Here is a 22,773-nt window from a genome sequence, read left to right as displayed (position 1 = left end):
ATGTACATATTACTGTGAGTGGGCCACAAGAGTTAGGAGTTAGAACTGCTATACCTTCTCTTGCATATTTTAAAAGTTAGAACTGCTATACCTTCTCTTGCATATTTTAAAAGACATAAACTTCTGCTGAGTGGTGTTAGGTGGGGCTCCTACGTTTTTGGCTAAAAGCCAGCCTTTTCCAGAAGAGTCGAAAAGACCCTGGAGCTGAGGGGTAGGACTGGCAGTAACCAAATCAGTGACCTGGGTAATAAATCCAATAGTATTTGAATGAATCACCTGTCATTTGATAACCAACTATCTACCTCCTCCCTTCCTGTAAGCTGTTTTCTTTCACTACACCCCAATTCTCATCCCTTTATGCCTTCAACATAACAATTTAAGTGGAGCCTGCTTAAATGTTTTTGGACTCCAATCCACTGTTCACAGCTTCCACTTTCAAGGAACTTACCTCCCTATCAGATCAATCAGAATATGTCTTCCCCACCTTCCAACCCTACTAAAGGCCAAGAGGCATTCTCTATTTTCCACCTTCAGGTCATGTTTGTATTTGTTTATTATATATTTACTCAGTTGTTCAATTTGATTTATTATTTGCAGCTAAAATCTTACTTTCTAAATCTATTGTTTGTTCTTATATGTATCGCAGGATAACATAAGCTCCTTGGGGACAAGTGCTGCATTTATTACTTGTTCAGTGTTCCTTAATGCCCACTGCAGTGCATGAACAAGGCACTCTGTGAAGAAGATAAAGATGATGGTGATCATGATTGTATAAGCATAGATTTCTAGTGAAAAGTTGGATATCACTGCTTTTTTGGCATATTTCATTCATTTTTCTTCCTGTTTTTGATTTTTTTACCACATTTATTCACTCAATCGTTTTTATTGAGCACTTACTCTGTGCAGAGGACTGTACTAAATGCTTGGAAAGTACAATTTGGCAACATATAGAGACAATCCCTACCCAGAAACGGGCTCACAGTCTAGAAGGGGAGACAGATCCTAGTGTGTTTTAGGACAAAAAATTACAATTTTAACATATTTTAATGTATATGCCTTTCTATATTCTAGAAACAGTGTGGCTTAGTGGAAAGAGCATGGGTTTTGGAGTTAGAGGTTGTGAGTTCTAATCCCAGTTCTGCCATTTGAAAGCTTTGTGACTTCAGGCAAATCATTTTACATCTCTGTGCCGCAGTTACCTCATCTGTAAAATGGAGATTAAGGCTATGAACCCCACATGGGACAACTTGATTACCTTGTATCTACCCCAGCACTTAGAACAGTGCTTGGCACATAGTAAGTGCTCAACAAATACCATTATTATTATTATTAATTTTTTAAAATAATAAGTATTATTTCCTGTATTTCTTTCTCATTTTTTTCTTTTTATCCAAGTTTTATTACTTTCAGTGGGGTTTATCTATCTCTTTATCTCTTCTCTTCACTTATTTATTTTCTGAAAACTATGAAACAAAGCCTCCAGGTTAAAAAAACTAACTCTACCCTGGTTTATTTGTCCCACATGTATTTTGGCTCTTTTCAAGTTGTAATCAGTCAGTTTTCTAATGAAGACTGGCATACACTGTCTCATGAAATGTCCACCTCCAGATATTGTTAGATTCATTCCAAAATGACATTTTCTCAGTACAACAGAGATGAACCAAATTTCTGGGCTCTAAGCACTTTCTCTTTTGGTTAGACAAAGTCATATCTCATTCTACTAAGGCTTCCATAACAAGAACAAGGCAGTCTGTCAAGAAGATAAAGATGATGGTGATGTGAATACAGTGAATGTTCAGTACCCAGTTCTATAGCTCAGAATTATGTACTAACTCTGCCCAACACTAAAAAAAATAGACTTTGTCAATCTCTTTGCCACTTGCCATTTCTCTGATATATATTCAAATGTAGATTACTGCTACATTCAAAGAGTACTAATCCCCTCTAAAATGATCAATGAGAAAGTCTGTGATATTGTTTGAAAATAAAAAGTATTACTAAACTGCTCAAATCCAAATATGTAAAAATACATTTTAGAGAGTATCTTTCTAAAAGATTTCCATACAGTCAATCTAGATACCCTAAAGTATATGTGATTTAATTTTATGGATTGTAAAGAAATTTGTAGTGCTTCCCCGTGATTCATTATTGATTTCATTGTCTTCATTAAGCAAAATGACTTCAAAAGCACAAGGAAAACATATCATACTGTGCTTAAGATTATTGTAGCTATTACTTTTATGGGAAATAGTATTGTAAGATCAAATGGAAATTTAAGAAAATAGTATATATAGTAGTATTTATAAATAATGATTAATTATGATATTTGTTAAGCAATTATTATGGCTCAAGTACTGCTCCAAGAGCTGGGATAGATACAAGTTAATCAGGTGGACGTAGTCCCTGTCCCATTTGGGACTCATAATCTAAGTGTTAGGGAGTAGGATTTAATCCCCAATTTACAGATGAAGTAATTTAGACACACAGAAGTAAAGAGTCTTGACCAAGGTTACACAGCAGACAAGTAGCAGATCAGAATTAGAACCCAGGTCCTTCGATTCCCAGGTCTGTGCCCTTCCAATAGGCCATGCTTCTGAAGTGCTTTCTTTATGCATGTGCAGAGCACTAGTACTAAGAGGGATTAAATATCCCTTAGTGTATGCATAGAGTCTACATACAATTAGATCAATAAATTCCACTATTTGATTCCTCTTTACCTAAAAGGTGACTCCATTTTTTGCACGTATTACAATGAAAAAAGACAGATGATGCCTGAAATGCTGGAGCTATCAATCTAATGGGAGTTTGGACTTGGAACTAGGCCTTAGACCCAGGTTTTCCAAAAGGACTCGGGTCAAAAAAGGTCAGAACTGTTTAAGGTCATTTTAGTCATAACCTAATGCACAAATGTGAAATGTCCAAAGATTTATTTTTAATTAAAGCTCTATGCAGTCATCTGACATTAGAAAGCTCTTCTTTCAGTATTTCTTCACAAAAGCACTCCCAAATTTCAGTCAGTATTATCATTTTCTTTGCATTTGATATAACCTTGCAGGGCTTGTGCTTCACATTGGTCTTCCTCCCCCTTTGATATATTTTGCCTGTCTTGATATAGTGATTAAATCTATCCTATTTTAGCATTAAATGATTACCAGACCTATTTAGCATAGATAAGGCTCATATCTAAAGTGTTTGTACAAGGTGCTGGTTATTTTTCCCCATAGGATGTGAAAGTTTGAAAATTAAGAACTCTAGTTTTACATGAATACAAAAAAAATCCTTATTCAAAATTCTGATACTGGCACATTCTTATTTTTATTTGATGACATGATTATACTCAGTTATAGCAAGCATATTTTCAATGTGTAGTATCAATTGCATGCCACAGTGCCAACCATGCCAAGAATGTAATCTTCACAATATAGAACTGGGAAAACTGGGTATATATTTGTTTTTTATCACTATTTTAAATATATGGCTTTATTGTTTTTGTTGATTACTGGATTTTGGGAATGCTTTAGTGCATTTTGGATGGTCTCCTGTGGAAACAATACTTCATTTAGTATTCTTTCTGTCTCTCCAACTCAAGCCGAGATTCTAACAGTAACTTCTTTCAAATTCAAAGTGTTTGGTGGGCTTGTTGCTGAGGAGGGTTTGTGATATCAGGCCATCATAATCATAATGTGGCGTATCAGACCATGCCTTCATAATGTGGCATTACCATGACACTGTGTGTTGTGACATCATGGGTTCTACAGTGGTAGTACCCTTGGCCTTCTCTGTTTCATTTACCTCCCTCCTTGATCAGAACACTACTGTGAAATCAGGTGGGGTTGTGACACAATTGTAGGTAATCAAGGTCCACACAGGAGTGGTCTATAAAGTAATGGTGGCAGATGACTTCCTGAGACTTTAGCTGCCTTCTACTTCTACACTATTTCCCCCTAGCAGGATAACTTCAGGTTTGGGTGAGATGTGCCTGGCAGCTTCTATCTTCTTTTAATTGCAGAACATCATGACCAGGTGACCAGAAATGTGGTGCTCTTAAATGGAATGGGGATAGAGCCAAAAGGATATGGGTCCAGAATGAGGTGGGAAGACCCAAGGTGATAGGAACGATATGGAAAGGAAGAAGGTGAAGAATTGTAAAAGGAAGAGGAAAAGGATGAGAGATGAGTGTATAAAGAGGGAGAAAGAGAGATTGGAGAAGAAGATAATTCAGAGAAAAAGGGGAAAAGCAGATAAAAGAAAGTTATAAGGCCAAAGGACTACTAACTACTGTTTCTCACACTGACCAGAAAGGCATCCTATGGTCATGGTCTGGGTAGGCACCATGGGGGCTTCCATTACATTGTCTCTGCTAACATGGCTCCAACTAACACAGTCCAGGTGGCTGCCGGCTGTAGGATTTGTACTGCTGTTAGAAATATTCCAGAGGTTTCTAGCAGGGCAACTTCTAGCAAGACTTCTAGTAACTTCTGGAATCCAACTGCAGAGGTTTCTCTAAAAACGTGGGCATCAGGCTTACAGCCACCATGAGCAACTTAGCTAACTAGTCCCCTTCTGACTCTCAGCTGGTAGTGTTTTGATTGGTGAGATGGCATTTCTGAATTTGTGATTGCCCCACTAAAGGGAAAGGTCTGGTCAATCATTCTAATCTGGTTAGAACTGTCTCTGCCAACAGCAGGAGAACTGGTGACTGAAGTAGAACAATCAAGCAAGAAATCATTTTTATGGAACATTTACTATGTGCAGAGCACTGTACTAAGCACTTGTGTGTGACAGAGTATAATTTAACAGAATTCTCCGCCCAGATCCCGCAGTCACCTCTATCCCTGGACTGGTATGTGGTCTGACATCGTTGCTTTCACTGCATGCACTTCCTCTAACTTTTTTTGGCTCAAAAGCAGCTCTACCAGCATTCCTCAGCAGCAAGACTTCAGGCCTCTGACTTGCTCCCCTGTCTCCCTCTTTCTAACCACCAAGAAATCTGCCACATAGAGGAGTGTCCTTCCATGGAATAAGCAGGGACCAGCAAGTGCATTCCTTTCAACTGAGCAAGTAGGGAGACTCAGGGACAGGACACACTGCAGTAGACAGATTGAGTTGCTTTATTTACAACTATTTTTTTCCCATACACAAAAATGTTGCTGTATCAGTGCCTGTATTCACTGGCATGTTCTGCTTGAAAAGTATTGGTGAAAAATGAAGTTAGCTCATAGTGACTGAAATTTTAAGAAAATAAATTTCAGAATTTCATTCAACAGGTTTATACTCTATGGTTAAAGAGTCCAAGCCAATAGAGGGTTATAGAAAATCTGCAGAAAGACTTAAAGCATATCAATATTAGTACAATTTGAAATGCTGTTTAATATTGGGAAACACTGAGGGCTAGAGGAAAGAGCATGCCCTTGGGTGTCAGAGGATCTGCTGGTTTCTAATCCCAGCTCTGCCACTTGCCTGCAATGTGATTTTGGGAAAGTCACTTAACTTCTCTGTGTCTCAGTTTCCTTGTCTATAAAATAGGGATTAAATCCTACTCCTTCCTCCTCAGTTTGTGAGACTCATGTGGAACAGGAACTGTGTCCAAACAGATTACCTTGTATCTACCCCAGCACTTAGTACAGTGTTTGGCACATAGTATGTACTCAATATATATGATTTATTATTATTATTCCAGCTCGGTGTTTTGCCAGCTGTGTGAGCTTGGACATATCACTTAGCTTCTTTGTGGCTCAATTTCCTCATTTACAAAATAGGGATAAAATATGTGTTTTCCCTTCCCTTTGACTGCAATCCTCGTGGGACAAAGATTAAGTCTGATCTGATTGCAAGATATCTAATCCAGCACTTAGTAAAGTGTTTGACAAAGACTAGGCACTTAACAAATTTACTTCAAAATGCATTTCAGCAACTCTGGAGTTACCAAGACCATGGAATGTAAATTATGACTAATTTGAGAGGTTTAAGAAAATGCAAAAAATTCCTCATTGCTAAATCTGAATTTCAGTAGTCAATTTTTTTTGAGAATCATTGCATTTTTTTCCCTCCTCTCTTCAAAACCTGTTTTACTTTTGTAGGCACTAGGTATTGGAAATTACCTTTCTGTGACTATGTACAGTTTGAGAAGCAGCATTGTCACAGTGGATAGAGTCAGAAAGAGCTGAGCTAATCCTAGCTCAGGCACTTTTTTATGGTCTCCGTTAACTGCTTTCTGTGTGCCAGGCATTGTACTAATATAAAGTAATCTGGACATAGCCCATGTCCCACATGGGTCTCACAGTACTAACCCCTATTTTTCAGGTGAGGTAACTGAGGCACAGAAAAGTTAAGTGATTTGCCCAAGTTTATACAGTACAAGTGATGGAGGGGGGATTAGAGCCCAGGTCCTTCTGACTCCCAGGCTTGATATGCTGTGTGACCTTGGGTAAGATTAAACTTCTCTGTGCCTCAATTACCTAATCTGTAAAATGGGGATTAATACTGTGAGCCCCTGGTGGAACATGGGCTATGTCCAACCTGATTAGCTTGTATCCTCCCTAATGCTTAGTAGAGTGCCTTGGCACAGAGTAATCATTTAACAAATAGGATAAAAAACCCAGTTTGGAAGAGTACTTTAAAGAGCAATGAAATATATTAAACATGGTTACTGATAATTTCATAATGATAATAATGATAATGGTATTTGTTAAGCGCTTCTTATGTGCCAGGCACTGTATTAAGCAATGGAGTGGATATAAATGCATTGGATTAGACATAGTCCCTGTCCCAGATAGGGTTTACAGTCTCAATTTCCATTTTACAGATGAGGTAACTGGCATAGAGAAGTGAAATGACTTGCCCATGATCATTCAGCAGACAAGTAGTGGAGCCAGGATTAGACCCCATGACCTTCTGATTCTCAGGTCCATGTTCTATCCACTACACCTTGCTGCTTTCACATTTGTGGTCATTTGGATTGAGAAGTTGCTGCTTTAAATTTGTGTCCCATTTGATTAAATAACTTTGATGTGACAGTAGATTGTGAAATGGCCCAAGGGTCATTTTCCATTCACTTGAATGGCAGGAAATCTGTTCCTTCACCATTCCTAGGAATGCAAATAGACAGAAATGACTGGTTTGCAGCATTTTACAGAACTATAAGTGAAAGATGAAAAAGAGGGAAAGAAGATCATTAAAACTTTTTTGGAAAAATAGTAGGAAGCTGATGATTTTAAATAAAATGAAAAGAGAAGTATCGATGCCATTTCAGTGTCTGGCAATGAATAGTACTAGAAACAATTCCTTACACAAAAATCAGTACAAGTGGAAAAATTAGCTTCAACCAAGCTTAGTTTAACATATTGTGTTCCAGAAATACAAAGGAAGAACAGACTAAAATGGAGGCATTAAAACACCATGTTATTTGAAAAAAGGTACCATCTTCTGTTTTTGAGTCATCCCTCAATCATCGACACAGGAATCTGACTTTTGTTTATATCACTGTAAAGTATGATTAGTGTCACCCAGGCAAGAGGTGGCATTCAGATTGGTCCTGTCTCTCTTACTCCACCCTGTCATGGTGTTTGGAATGATCTGTTGATGATGAATAGATGATGAATATCAGCTGCTTACTGTTCTCAATTTGGAGAATTGTGTTCGGAATGATCTGGATGAACTGACTCAGCCAATAGAGTGAAAACCTCCCTCCCCCTCCCCTTCTAACTATTGGGGGCAGAGTTGTGGTTAGATGATAAATGAGATAAAGGAGGGTAGGCCTTGGGGAATTGAGATGAGCAGGATGTGGCAGGCTTGATTCTTGTCTTGAAAGATCTACCCAGAACCATTGCCATTGGTAAGTGATTCTGTTTTTCCAAGCTACCTCTGGGTTAAAAAGGAAGGTCAGTGTATTTCAATTTGGTTATGTGGTATTGATGGATGATTTCAGCATAAACTCATTTTTAGGTATCTTTCAAGATACCTAAATTAAATAACAGTTAAGTTTGGGCAACACATAAGCTGTTGATTAGGGTTGATTTCTAGGTGGATATTAATCACTACTAAAACCTTTTAGGAGGTGTGGATTGTTACCTTGCAAATTTCTCCTGTCTCCCCTGCTCTAGACCCGGAGCTCATTGTGGGCAGGGATTGTCACTATTGCTGTAATGTGTTTTCTCAAGTGCTTAGTACAGTGTGTTGCTCACAATAAATATGGTTTAATAAATATGTTTAAATGGTGTTATGCTTATCTGTTTGTCTTATTTGTGTATTTTGTCTCAGTGGTGGTAGCTTGGCCTTGGCTACTTGGTCCTCTATAGTTTAGAACAGTGCTTGGCACATAGTAAGCACTTAACAAATACCATTATTATTATGGCCTTATTAATGAGCTCCTGGGTGGAATTTCTAGGCCTGTTCCTTCTTATTCTCGTAGATACAGGGTGACTAGGATTTATCCTGGTTAATCTGTTTATAGTAATGCCATCCCAGATTCAGTTCAGAGAGGAAATTACTTTTCCTTTTTCAGTTAGATTATATTTAGACTTCTCTTTCTCAGACATTTATCTATGGGTTAAAAAAACTAGAGCCAGGCTATAATAGTTCCTGAATTCATTTATCAAATTTTATTTTAGCACCTAAAGAGCTCACATAATCCTAAGATTGCTGTAAGTTTTGAAAGCAACGGAAGAACAATTGAGTATAGTTCTCATCTACTTTGAAAATAAACAATTGAGTATGGTTCTCATCTAATTTTAAAATAAACTATTTCAAATTTTACAAAATAAAAGTGACAAAGTAAAAGAAAAAGTACATTTGGTGTCCTTAAGTGAATTTACATTAAAATACTTCAAAATGCCCAAACATGCATTATATTAAGTTTATTTCCATTAGTCTTAATTTCCTTCAGTGCACTGGTCTCAAGAAGATAGCAAGTCCCTAAAACACATGGGTTTTCTAGAAAATATAACAAATATAATGTGTGTGTGTGTGTGTGTGTATCTAGCTGTCCTCCATTTTCAAAGAGGACCGTTAAAATTCTGTTTATGAGCTTGGTGATAGTCATGTATATTGAATATTGCAGTTGGGTAGAAGAGTGAATCATTTTCAAGGTTAGGCCCTAAGAAACTATAATGCAGCTAAGAGACAGCTGATAATTGTACAAATACTGCAAGTAAATAGATATATTTCTAAATGAAGATGAAACATGTACAAAAAAAATTCTAAGGAAAACCCTTCATGTGAAATAATGCAGTATCCCAGCCTAAGATCAGCCTTCCAGGTGGGGTTGGTTCTCTTTTCTGCTTTGCTGCAATGGAAATCATTTCCCAAATGATGATAAAATATTGATGTCTTTACTAAACTATAGAAATGCAGGGCTTATTTTTTATACATTTGTTTTCTTTTCAATTAGGCTTTCTTTAGAGTTAGTAAAGAGTGAATATCTTTTAAATATCAGGTGAAACCTCAAGAGGAATATATGAATTTTTTTTCCTTGGTAAATGGTCACACAGTCTACTTCTTTGAGGTTTCATTTGTTTTTCACCAGGTAGCTAAATAATAAACCAGAAATTGATGTCTGGGGAAGCGTAATGTCTGCTGTGCTATACAGCTTAGAAAGGAAATCACCTGTGGCTAGCTTTAAGTTTGTCCCTGAAATAGGGAACAGTCATCACCTGTTTGATGTTATAGAGACTCAACAAATTCCTTTATCTCGGCTGTGTGGGTGAGAAAGCCTTTGCTTAATCGTGATGAAAAAGGAACCTAGTGTAAAAGGGAAATGGGTTCCCTGCAGAACTGAAGCCCCAGAAAGGACATAAAAATGGATGCAGGTAAACATCATTTATACAATCTTCCTTTTATAGCAGATTACAAGGCTCATATTGTGTGCCATTGACTCCATGGGGGAATCAGGAGAACAGAGTTTTAGTTCCTTGGAAGTCACGTCAGAATAACACAGCTAAACAGCTGTGGCAAGAAATCCCAGTGCTTAGTTCGAGAACATGTTTCCTGTAAGGAAAAATAAGTCAAAGCAGTAGAGTAGTTGATGGAGTTTTCTGATTACTCTTTGATATACCTTCCTGTGAAACTTCTACCTTGCACAAGGAACACTTTACCCTAAATTTTTATGTTAATGCCAGTTTAGCATTTATGTATAACTGAAGGTAAGGGGTTTTCAAGATAGAGGTGGGGATCTAAGAAGTATGTAATTACCAAGTCATTGATGTGGTCATTTGAAAATAAGATAATAATAATGTTGGTATTTGTTAAGCGCTTACTATGTGCCAAGCACTGTTCTAAGCGCTGGGGTAGATACAGGGTAATCAGGTTGTCCCACGTGAGGCTCACAGTTAATCCCCATTTTACAGATGAGGTAACTGAGGCACAGAGAAGTGAAGTGACTTGCCCACAGTCACACAGACAAGTGGCAGAGCCAAGATGTTTTTGTAAACCCTGTGCAATACATTTCTCATGAATGAGGATCATACTTTTTAAATTTTGGAAGAAATAGTGTGACTTAATGGAAAAATATATACCTGGATTCTAATCCCAGCTCTGCCACTTGCCTGCTGTGTGAAGTCTGTTAAACACTTCTTTTTCCCTCCCCCTTTAAAACTTGTGGGCTACACAGGACAGGGTCTGTATCCAATCTGCTTGTATTGTTCTACTTTGTGTGTGGCACAAAAGAGTTTTCATCAAATTTATTATCATTATTCCCCAAGAGGCCAGTACAATGCTAGGTACGTGGGTGGTGCTCAACAAATATTAGTGTTGATGATAATGATGAATAGTAATTCTGGTTTTTACCTGTTGAGAGCTATTTCTTTAAACTTGAATCATTATGTCATTAAAATTTCATCATTCCTCTTCCAGAGTCCAAATCTTTTCAGTCATTCCTCAGGTAGAACTTATCCTTCTTCATAATTTTGTTAACTAACTTTATACTTTTATCCTGCTCCTTGATGGTTCCTTTTAAAAACTTTGGATCAGTACTGCCAGCAATATTTCATTTTCTTGTCTTATGTATACTTGTTTGGCAATTTAGGACAAGAATTTCTATTCTCTTTGCCTCTTCTTCACTTCTTTTACCTCCATACTCATGTTTTTATTCATTTTAAGTGTCCTCAATTATAGGTACTAGAAAACAGTTCAGTAACCCTGTGCCAACTTGACATGAAACAATAAGAAGTAGAACTAGACACAATGATTCCTTTCATAAACTTAATAGATTAGCTGCTAGGTTGGTTGCAACTATTCTAAAAGCTCATATAGCATGCTTCAGTTATCAACAATTTACCTAGGGTGTACACCTAATTTCTGTGGTGTCATGCCTTCTTTGAATGTTTTCAAATGTAAAAAGTGTCATCCATCACAATAGAATGATAAGAACAATATCCATCAAAGAGTACATTGCTGTTCTTAAATGATGCAAATGTATCTGTTCAAACACTGCACAAATATAACTAATGAAAAATAACCCTTTATTACATCTATAATTCTATGAAGAGGTTTCATTTGAAGCTAGGACTTCTAGGTATCAGCTTTGCATTTAAACACTTGGAAGCTTGTATCAGAAACAGCATTAGGCACTGTATTATAAAGCCAATAGTGTAACAGGGGACAATGGCTTCATGCACATGGTTGTGAATCATTGCTTCTATAAGGCAAAAATATTAATCAGTGGTATTCATTGAGCCCTTATTGTGTGTAGAGTACTATACTATAATACAGTAGAATTGGTGTACAAGTTTCCTGCCCACAGGAACTGTCAGTTTAGAGTGGGGGAAATGAATGGAAATCTCATCATTAATAGTATCCTTTCCAAATCTAAAGGGTGACCATATATGCTAGTTCACTTTGTAGGAATCAATATCATTTTCCTTTCAACATATCCAACCCTGAACCTTTCAGTAGTAAAAGCAATAATAGTATCTGAGTACACTAGTGCAATTCACTATGAGAAATTTCCTGCCAACAAGAAGCTTACACTCTATTAGAGAGGATGATCATATAAACATATTTCAAATGGAATCTTAATAGAGTGCACAATAAATTATACATATAAGCAAATAGTGAGGATATTACTAGTTAGTGTTCACTGTTGCATTGATAGTGTCTGTTCATGAACATAAGAGTTGTGATCTGTTGGATTTGCCTATGAGGGAATTCCAGGCCAGGGAAATACCTAATGGGTCATGCTATTATTTAGACTAGCCTAAAATATATGTACATATTGTCTCAAATTTGCTGTGAGTAAACAACTAAATGTGCTTAAATTCTTGCTTTCTCTAACACTGTCTTTAGTAGTAATGGAATCAGTGTAACTTATAAGGCATTGGTTCATTGAGAAGCACAATGCTACTTGTAAATGTGCATCTGATACTCAGGAATTGTCTTTAGAGCTGAGCTATATATCAGTAGAACACATACTTGGCAATACTAGCATTTACCTACTTTTGTTCCCTTTATGCACATTCATCTGAAAATGGGGAATGAGAAGTGGTACGGTAATAATATTGTTTGTGTGATGTGACTTCACAAGAAGTCACCTATTGTGCAGGGAGTGTTTCAATACTGTATGATTTTTTTTCTCTTATTACCTGAAAGGCTGAACATTAATTCTAAATTGAGGCAGTTGATTTTTGAGAGAGACCAGCACAGGTGCAATCTCAGCATGCCTCTGTTTTATTTTTTTTCCTCTTCAATTGTGTGGACTGTCACATTCTCACTGTCCTAACTATGACAGTTACTCAGAATAGATAAGCAGTGACAGGATGTGTCTAGGAGGTTGCCACAACTTTCAGTTTGTCATATTTTTCCTAATTATGTGCTCATCATGCTGAGAGTCTCTTGCTGGGGAATGGACCATTAAATTCTCTTTCTCCAAGGCCACTATTATATCCTGCATAGTGTTACACTGTGTGATACCATCAGAACATCAGAATACCTACTGTGAATGCCATTATTAACTGGGGAAAGGTATATTATTTTTTTAAATGTTGTTGATAGTCTATTGTAAGGAACCCAAGGTAAATGTTTGCCTGCAGCAGGGCAAGTAATATAGCCAGTCCTGAATTCTCAGCAGTTATGAGACTCTGTAACAAAAGAAAAATCTAAGTAATTATTAGATATAATTTGAACTGAGATGTTTTCATAACATTTTAAGCTTTAATTGTCTACTACAACAATTTTCTGAAACAGACAGAAACTCATACAAAAACCCACAACGAGGGGAACCCTTAGAATCCTCCCTTTGCAAGAAATTAAAATCTTGTAATTTTCTTCAGATTAAGGCTCTTTAATAAATTTGCTTAACCGAATTATTCCAACCCTATGCCAAAGATAAATGAGCATATGATTTCCTTTCAGCTGTACTAAGACAGAGAGCAAGCAGTTTAGATGTCTGAATAATGATAATGATTATGGTATTTAAGTGCTTACTAAACATGCCAAGTACTGTTACATGCTGGTATGTATACAATGTAATCCGATTAGACACAGTCACTGCCCCATGTGTGGCCAGAATCTAAAAGTGAGAGAGAATGGGAAAGTAAATTGATTGGTCCAAGGTCATACAGCTGGCAAGTGGTGGAGCAGAGACTGAAGCCCAGACCTCCTGATGCCCAATCATGCACTCTTTCCACTAAGCCGTGTCAGCCCTGCCTTGCATGGTATGTTCTAGGGAAGTCCTCTATGTGTGCCTGGAGGACGCACTTATTTGATTTTTTCCTTTGCTTTCAGGAGCAAAAGGGTCATCTCCCAGGGTCATTTTAATTTTAGAAAACATCTTTTTACCTGGTGTATTGGGCTCCATTCTTTCTAGTTCATACCCATGCATGCATTTCTTTAAAAGGGAAATGGTTTTTATGAAGTGTGTGAAGTCATGAAAACTCTCCATATGCATATTTATAAATAAACATTTCTGTTCTGTTTTAGGTTCCCAAGCAGTTAATGCAGTGCTCTGCAAACATTAAGGGCTCAATAATTACAATTGATTTTTCTAAACACTGAGAATTCGATGCATTATTTTCTCTCCAAAGGTGGTCATGAGTAGACCTCTTGGCTCCAACAGTGAAATAAGGATGTTTTTTCTTTCAGTGGAGTTCAGCAAGAATTCATGTAAGCATTTAGTAAGTGCTTACTCTTCTTACATAATAAGGGCTCAATAAATACCATTAAGTCAGGACCCACGCTTTTATGAGCTGTGGCATGGTAGTCAAAACAAAGCCTCTATTTCTGTGCTTATGAAACTGAAAAAAATACCTTTGACTTTGAGAAAATGTAGAAAATAAAATAATTTAATCCAGTGATGTGACAATGTTTAACAGAATTGTACCTTGAACAATTGTACAATTGTACTTTGCTCATGTTAGTCTTCAAAGATGACACCTTAATCCGATGAGCAAATATGATCACGAAGACTGGTAACTGATGCTCCTCTCTGAATTGTGCATGTGTCAGGGTAGTTCCTTCCTGGGATATTGCATTTGTTGATTTTAGATTCTGTTTCTGTTTACAAGTCTGCTTCTTGATGTCCAATTTTTATGAATTGACCCCTCTTCTTCCAGGTTGGTGTTGTGAATGGCAGTGTCCTTCCAACAATCCATTGCTATGCCCGGTTGCTTGAAATTATTACTGTCTTTAAATCATCTGTTATAGTCTGTGTTCACCAATAGCAGCTGACTAGAAATCCTACTTTGTCTTCCTATGTGTCCAACAGCCTACTAGGAGATATGGTCACAAAATAACTTTTTAATGGTATTTAAGCATTTACTATGTCCCAGGCACTGTACTAAGTTCTGGGGTAGATGCAAGCCTATGTTGGACACAGTCTCTGTCCCACATGGGGATTACAGTCTTAATCCCAATATTACCTGTGAGGTTACTGAGGCAGAAATAAATGCATTGGCTTATCCAGGGATTAGATTAGAGCAAAGATTAGAACCAAGGTCCTTCTGTCTCCCAGGCCCACATTGCTATAGAACAGAGACATGGCTATGGAGTTGTTAGTCCTTAAATAGTATCTCAATACTATTTATATGTCAGTAGGTACAGAGTAGGACAATAAGGAATTCACAGATAAAATTGTCTTTGAGCTTCTTTATTCCAAAAGGAGTAGGCAAGATGACCTATTGGTATCAATCAATGGTATTAAGGGCGTACTGTATGCAGAGCATGGCATTAAATGTTTGGGAAAATATAATACAACAGAGTTGGTAGACATGATGGAGATTGTCTCAATCCTCAGTTATCAATATAACTCATTCTTATACTATTTTTCATTGCAGATGCTTCTCTGAATGCAGTGTGGCAAGGAGTTTTAGGACACTATACAAGAGGAGCTTTGGGGTCACCTAGTGAGGATCAATGAAAGAAACTAACTTTTCAGTCACCCCAGCCTAGTTACCAAATCATGAATTTAGCAGTAATGCTGAAAGTGTTTCATTTACTCTCTCTTTATATGGGTCACTAATTTTGTTATTAGGTATAAGAACAGCACTGATGATTGTCACCATATGCCAGAGTCTTGACGTGAATCCATCCATTTCAATTTTCACTGCTCGCATGTCATGTAACATCCTGTCAAAAGATAGGAAATTCAGAATTTTAATTTCACATGAGGTATAGAAAGAATTTGAAAAAATCCTCATTTAATGGATTAATTAAAATACTTCGGGTGCAAATTTAGAAACAATCTAGTCACTCTTTGCACACAGGGACATATCTAAACACAGAGTCAACTCAAATGTTTCTTATACACATATTCATGCTCATCCTCAGACTCATTTATATGCATTTTACAAACACAGACACATTACTACATTCACACTCTTTCTATTATGACAGGCTTTGGACTAAGAATCAGGGAGGTAGGCCAAGGTATATCAATCAGTAGTATTTATGGAGCACTTAATGGTGTGCAGAGCACTGTACTAAGCATTTGGGAAAGAACACTACAATACAAACGGTGGCTTTGATCCATGCCTACAAAGAATTTATAGTCTGGAGGGCGAAGTGAACATTAAAATAAAGATAGGGGAAGTGGCAGTGTATAAGGATATGGCCATGAGAGCTGTGGAGCTCAGGACAGGGTGTACATCAAGTACATGGGTGTCACAAAGAGGTAGAGCAGGTAGGGGAAAGGAGGGTTTGGAGGAGATACCTGGCAGTAGATGGGTTTTTTTTTTTGTTTTAGTTTTAAAGAATGGCTTAGAAGATGAGAGTGGTGGCCTGTAGGATATGGTTTAGGTGGGGAGGGGTTCCAAGGTAGAGGAAAGATATAAGTAGGGGGTCAGTGGTGAGATAGATGAGATTGAAATATAGTGGGGTAGTATGGCATTAAAAGAGTGAAATGTGTGGTCTGAGTTATAGTGGGAGATCAGTAAGGTAGGCAGGGCAGAGCTCACTGAGTGCCTTAGAGCCTCAAAGCCTAGTGACCCCTTCTGACACCACCTTTGCTGTTCTTCTTGCTTTGCTCCATGGCAGCTAAGTTCTCCACCACCTAAGCATGACACTTCTAGCCACAGTGCTGCCAGTGACCTTGGCTTTCTTCATCTCTCAGTCTGTGGCCTCTTAGTCTTCCTATAGCCCTTAATAATGTTGGTATTTGTTAAGCGCTTACTATGTGCCGAGCACTGTTCTAAGCGCTGGGGTAGACACAGGGGAATCAGGATGTCCCACGTGGGGCTCAGTCTTAATCCCCATTTTACAGATGAGGTAACTGAGGCACAGAGAAGTTAAGTGACTTGCCCACAGTCACACAGCTGACAAGTGGCAGATCTGGGATTCGAACTCATGACCTCTGACTCCATAGCCCATGCTCTTTCCACTGAGCCACGCTGCTTCTCCATCCTCATCATGTCCTCTCAACTCCCTCCCTAGAATCAGGCCATCTCTGTCCTTCCTTTCCAGCACTCCCTTTCATCCCCTTCCATTCAATTCCCTCCATATTTCATGTCATACCCTCTCCTTATTCTCCCACAACAGTCTCAGCTAAGAGCAACGTGGGGAACTCTTGCTTCTAATTTCCCTAGGTAAATTATATGGCACATTATGTAATTAAAACTAAAGATATGTGGTTACTTAATTTGGCAAAATAAATTTATAACAGTACATTTTCTCTATGAAAAAATAAATTCTGTTCACTGGCACTAGACTATGCATTACAGATAATTTGAATTAATTCAAAATTTCATTAAATCAATTTTGGTTTTCTTGAGTTGATGTATTGCAGGGCTGAACATTCACATGTTAGGTTTAATGTTTGTATCTGTGTCCTGAGGGGAAAGCAAGTTATGGAAACTATTGCCTTGCAGAAAAGATTGACATTCAGAGAGCTCCTGCTAAGAAGAAAAATTAGGTCAATATAACAACAAAATAGAATGCAATTTAATAAGGACAAGTGTTTGGAATCAACGTAGGAAAACAAACTCACGAAACCTAAGTTATAAATTGGGCTCAGCATTGCGCCAAAATGTGCTTTGACATTTGGTGCATTTAGATTTTCACCTAAGGATGAGGGGTCCTGGTTTAAGAGGACTCTATTTTCTACGACAGGGGGTGTGGTCTTCAGCTACCAGAACAAAGATGAATGAAATGAATAAAGAAAAAACAAGGATTCAAATAATCAATGGTATTCAGCAGTTGGTGCAAAGTACTATCCATTTGGAACCGTGTAATAATGTAGATATTCCAGTCCTCATGGAGTTTATTCATTCAATCATATTTTTACAGCCTAATGGATAAGAGGAGGAGATACAGATAGATGCATTCTTGGAGAAACAGAAAGATGAGCAAGGGAAAGAAGGCATAATGCAGAAAGGAAAGGAGAGTGATACTGATACACATAGGATTGAGAGATTCTAAATTAAAAGATGTGGGTTCTAATCCCTGCGCCACCACTTGCCTGCTGTGTGACTTTGGGCAAATTATTCAACTTTTCTGCTCCTCTTCTACATCTGTAAAATGGGGATTAAACACCTCTTCTCCTGTGAGCTTACTGTGTGATAGAGATTGTATCTGATCTAATTGTAATGTTTCGTACCCAGATTCTACGCTTGTTGTGGTTAGGGAATGTATCTACCAACTTTTCTCTTGCACTCGTCATTCATTCAGTCATATTTATTGAGCGCTTAGGGTGTGCTGAGCACTATACTAGGCACTTGGAATGTACAATTTGGTAACAGATAGAGACAATGCCTTCCCAACAACAGGCTCACAGTCTATAAGGGGGAGATAGACAGCAAAACAGAACAAGTAGACAGGCATTAATACCATCAAACTTCTAAGCACCTAGTATAGTGCATTGCACACAGTAAGCACTCAATCGACTTAGCACTGCATGCACTTAAAACTCACTAAGTCTTTAACAAATAGCACAATTATGATTAATATTACCTACAAAGGCAAAGGAGAGAGGCCCAAGTCTGACAAGCACACAAATAGAAATAGTAACCTAGGAGTTATTCTCTTAGCTCCTCAGAAGCAGGTAAACCAGATGGAGTCAGGTAGCTCTTGGAATGTACAATTTGGCACCATACAAAGACAATCCCTGCCCAACAGTGGGCTCACAGTCTAAAAGGGCTCACAGTCTAAAAGACCTGTTTTTGCTGCAGGCTATTTTCCAAAGGTTTCAGGCATGGATGCCTTGTGTCAAATGGTAAAATGGGCTGGAATCAGTGGCAATGACTCTGACGGTGGGGTGCTTCTAAGGAGTTAAGCAGCATGGTTGGGTATGTATGCAGCTTTGCCATTCTCTCTATGTCCTCTGGGCAGCTGTTGTTCCCTTTATTCATCCCTCCCCTCCCAACTGCACAGCACTTATGAATTTATCTGTAACTTTATATTAATGTCTGTATTCCCCTCTAGGCTGTAAGCTCAATGTGAGCAGGAAATGTGTTTGTTGTACTGTCTCAAGTGCATAATACAGTGCTATGCTCTGTATTATGGAAGACAGCCCTCTGTTTGTGCTAGCCAATTTGGAGTCATTTCCAAAAAAAAAAAAAAAATCACATTCCTTATGGTAGTTATAACCCAAAGCTGTTGACAACCTGACACTACAGTCCAAAAGCCACATTTCCTTTGAAGGAGAGCTAAATATATGTTGTTGAGCAATTAACCACAAGCTTATGACATTTGTGAGAGACACATAGCATAGGACAATGCCAATTACATTTTAAAAATTTGAATATTATAAAAATTTCAAAATGTTTGGCTTGTATTCTTTGGATGAAAATCTGACAGATTTATTATAAAAATCAACCAATTCATCCAAAAATAATACTTTAATAGGACACTTACCCAGCGGTTACTAATGTTTCCATGGAGCTTCTAACAATGAACTTTTAAATGCTTAATTCTTTTTTAAGCCTCTAGTGGATGCAGAGCCTTATTTTATATACACTACTTGTTTTGCTTTCATACCACACTACAATGGTCAAAGAACTGAACTTTTACTGACCTGAAAAGTTATCTGAAATATTTCCAATCTGCTTAGTCTTTTTTCCCTACAAATACTACTTTAGTTTTCTTCTGTAACTTTGTTTGAAGTCTCTTATTTTGTTAATATAGCTTCTCTAGGGTATTAGACAGTGAAACCAAAGTTCATGTTTTTCATGCTATTTCATTTTAGCTATCTTCTCTTTCTTATAGTATTTAGCACTTATTGTGTGCAAAGCTTCTCCTGAATGTTGAAGGTAGGTTGTGAAAAGATTGATGTCTATTTAGGTAGGTATATCCCAATTTTTCACAGTCTACTTTCAACGTTTGGCAGAAGGTAACTAAAATGAAGTAGTAGCCTGAGAGATATATGACTACATCATTACATAAAATGAAAATAATACATATGCATGAAAGTTTATAGAATAAGTGTTGTTCTTTGATGAAACTAATGGTGAGTTTTGTTCCCATTATTCACCCCTCCCTCCACTAGCCCATAGCACTATATACTTCAGTAATTTTATTTATATTGTCTGTCTCCCTCTCTAAACTGTAACCTTATTATGGGAAGGGAATGTGCCTATTATATTTTAACCGCACAGTTGGCTGTTGGATGTGTGGTATCATCCTCAGTGGCTAATAGGCTACTGAAAATCCCTTTTATATTGCATGTATGAATGTAAGACTTGTAGCCTTCTGCATGGTTACGTGGCTTAATAATTACACTTTATCAATTTACAAAGATCTGAAGCATGGTTATTCCACCCATGACAGGCAATGGGTGGATTGCTTATTCCTTTGAAGTTAGGTGTTCACCAATCTTCATTAAATTGCAACATGCTTTGAAGGGAGTACAGAGGAAGTATTCCCCACTGGAGATATTCCTACTGTGCTGTAAGCTGCAAGAGACGGACCTAGCCAAAGCAACTAAACGAGACAGTCATTACCAGAGTTGTTGGTACACGACAAGTCTGAGGACCTCCTAAACTGTGACTTGTTGTTTGATTTAATTTTGGGGTGGCTTTCTTTGATCATATTCCACCAGTGGGAAAGTAGCTTGGTCTAAGTGGAAAGAGCTCAGGCCTGGAAGTCAGTGGTCCTGGGTTCTAATCCCTCCACTGCCACTTGTTTCCTGTGTGACCTTGTCAAGTTATTTTACCTCTCTGGGCCTCAGTTACCTCATCTGTAAAATGGGGATTAAATCCCACTCCCTCCTACTTGGACTCTGAGCCCCAGGTGGAGCAGGGACTGTGTCCAAACTGATTATCTTATATCTGCCCCGAGCTTAGTATAGTGACTGGCAAATAGTAAGCATGCAACAAATACTATAGAAACTAATTAAAAGTCTTCTTTTATGGGCCTACTGTGGGCTACTTCTTCTGATTTGTTCCCTCAGACAGGATTTGATTGGTGGATGTCTGCCAATCTCTCTGTTGAGATATGGGGTAAAATAAGGGGAAGGCAGTAATGCAATAGGTGATACACTAAGGTGGGTGGGGGGACTCGACTTTGGGAGAAGACGACATCTGGAGATGAAGTCACAGCTAGCTACCTGGCACGGTGTGTCAGTTCTGTGGGGAAATGGGGGCAAAGCAAGCAGGTCTCAGGGGTTGATACCTTGGCCATCGATTTCACCACAAGCCAGTGGGAAATTTCTCAATAGTAGGAAGTCTAAAGCCACACTGCTCAGTGCAGGACTGGAGGAAAGCCTAGTTCTCCACCTGTAATGTTCTGCTGCCACCACTGCTTGCATAGAGGCAAACCATGTTTTCTCCATAGAATTGGGTACCCTAGACTAAAATGTACATGCAGGATCTCAACAGCTCTTGAAACAGACTGCCAGTTTTCTGCACTACTTGGAAATTTCAAAATTTATTATTTGGGGTGATTTTAACTTGCATATTTAGCAGCAGAGTGTGTGGGACTGCCTGCCTAGTCCTATCCTCACATAGCATTCCCTCTTGTCCTCAGGTTACTGGTGGTTATTTTCAATATTTATCTTGGAAGGATACTTTTCCTTAACTTTTATGCAGATTAATAAAGCCTCACCAAGTGTAAATTGTAAAGTACTGACTCCTTTAGCAACAATATTTAGTGCTGTATAGATTCCACTCTAGCTGAACTTCCTGTTAAACAGCCACACTAGACTAGTCAAATAGGGAAGTATGTCAGATAATTGGTTAAGAATTTGTTAAAATCTTTGATACAAGAAACTTTTTGATTTTTTCAAGTGAAAGTGCTTTGCAAACTAGTTTCCCCTTTGATGCCACAGGTTGTGATATGCAGTGAATGACATATATTGATTGACTTTCCATAGTTTACTGCCAGAGTTAAATTACTAGTCAATATCAGTTGAGACCAAAATTGAAACTAAGACAAGGATGTTCTTTTGAATGCTCCTAATGACCAACTTAAGTTTAAAAATACACAGATATCTACACTGACAAATTTTTAAAATGACATAGAATGTTTCTTATCTTTACTGGAAAAAAAAAAGCATTCAGAAATGTGTCTCTCTGGAGCTTTCTGCCTCTTTCAGTTTCTCTCTTGTTCATTCTCTGTGTCCATGTTTCTGTTTCTCACCTACTATTTTTGGTATTAAGTGCTCACTATGTGCAAAGCACTGGGGTAAATACAAATATCATTGACTAATTCACTGTTCCCTTTTCATTCTGGCTTAAGATACAGGTAGAGGAAATAGATAAGTTAACTTGTACCTTACCTTTGTTCTTAAATCAAAATCACAGTATTACAATAAACAAATCATTACAAGAAGTAAACCATTCCTAGGAAGATCAGATTTCTCCCTGTTCCAGGAAAGTGACCTTACTTACAGTTTAAAGCATCTAAAGGTAGGGTATTCTTTGCCAGCAGCCCCCTTCTCACCCATTGTAAAGTGGAATGACTAGCATTTTGCTTACATTTCTATTCTTGTGGAAGTTGTCATGGTGGCGGGAAAAGATATGGAAAAATGCAGTGATCACTCCACCCCCCTCCTCCCTCCCGTCCCCCTTGCCCCCTCACATTAATATGGTGCCTATCATTCTGCAACCATGGGAAGTGTAGATTCAAAGTGGGAGGTTAGGGAAGCCCTGTGATTATGTTCTTTCTAAGTGACAGCTTCCTCTGTATGTGTGATCTTAGAAAGGGCAAATAACCTAGTTACTGCAATGAATGTTGGTTGCCAGTGATCTTCAGTGACCTGAATCAGACTGAATTACCCCTTCTGGTTGCCTTACTGGCATTCTCTAGTTTCTTCTTGCTTGCTTGTCATGAAATAAGAAGAACTTTTATCCATGATGATGAAAGAGATTTTACTAATATTCATCAGTGATAAAGCTAATCTATTTTTCAGGCAAA

At 37.9% G+C, this 22,773-nt stretch overlaps 1 long non-coding RNA gene across 1 annotated transcript; it reads left to right on the top strand.

The window, feature by feature from the left end:
• The first annotated feature begins 3,877 nt into the window (after positions 1 to 3,877).
• Positions 3,878 to 15,412, top strand: LOC120638656. Its single transcript, XR_005660495.1, has 2 exons — positions 3,878 to 4,023; positions 15,264 to 15,412. It is a non-coding gene; the product is annotated as an uncharacterized LOC120638656 (long non-coding RNA).
• Positions 15,413 to 22,773: the final 7,361 nt, after the last annotated feature.

This window comes from Ornithorhynchus anatinus, chromosome 10 (genome assembly GCF_004115215.2).
Source record: "Ornithorhynchus anatinus isolate Pmale09 chromosome 10, mOrnAna1.pri.v4, whole genome shotgun sequence".
NCBI classification, from domain to species: Eukaryota; Metazoa; Chordata; class Mammalia; order Monotremata; family Ornithorhynchidae; genus Ornithorhynchus; species Ornithorhynchus anatinus.
Note: the sequence above shows the minus strand (reverse complement) of the source record. Positions and strands in the feature narration are given on the sequence as shown.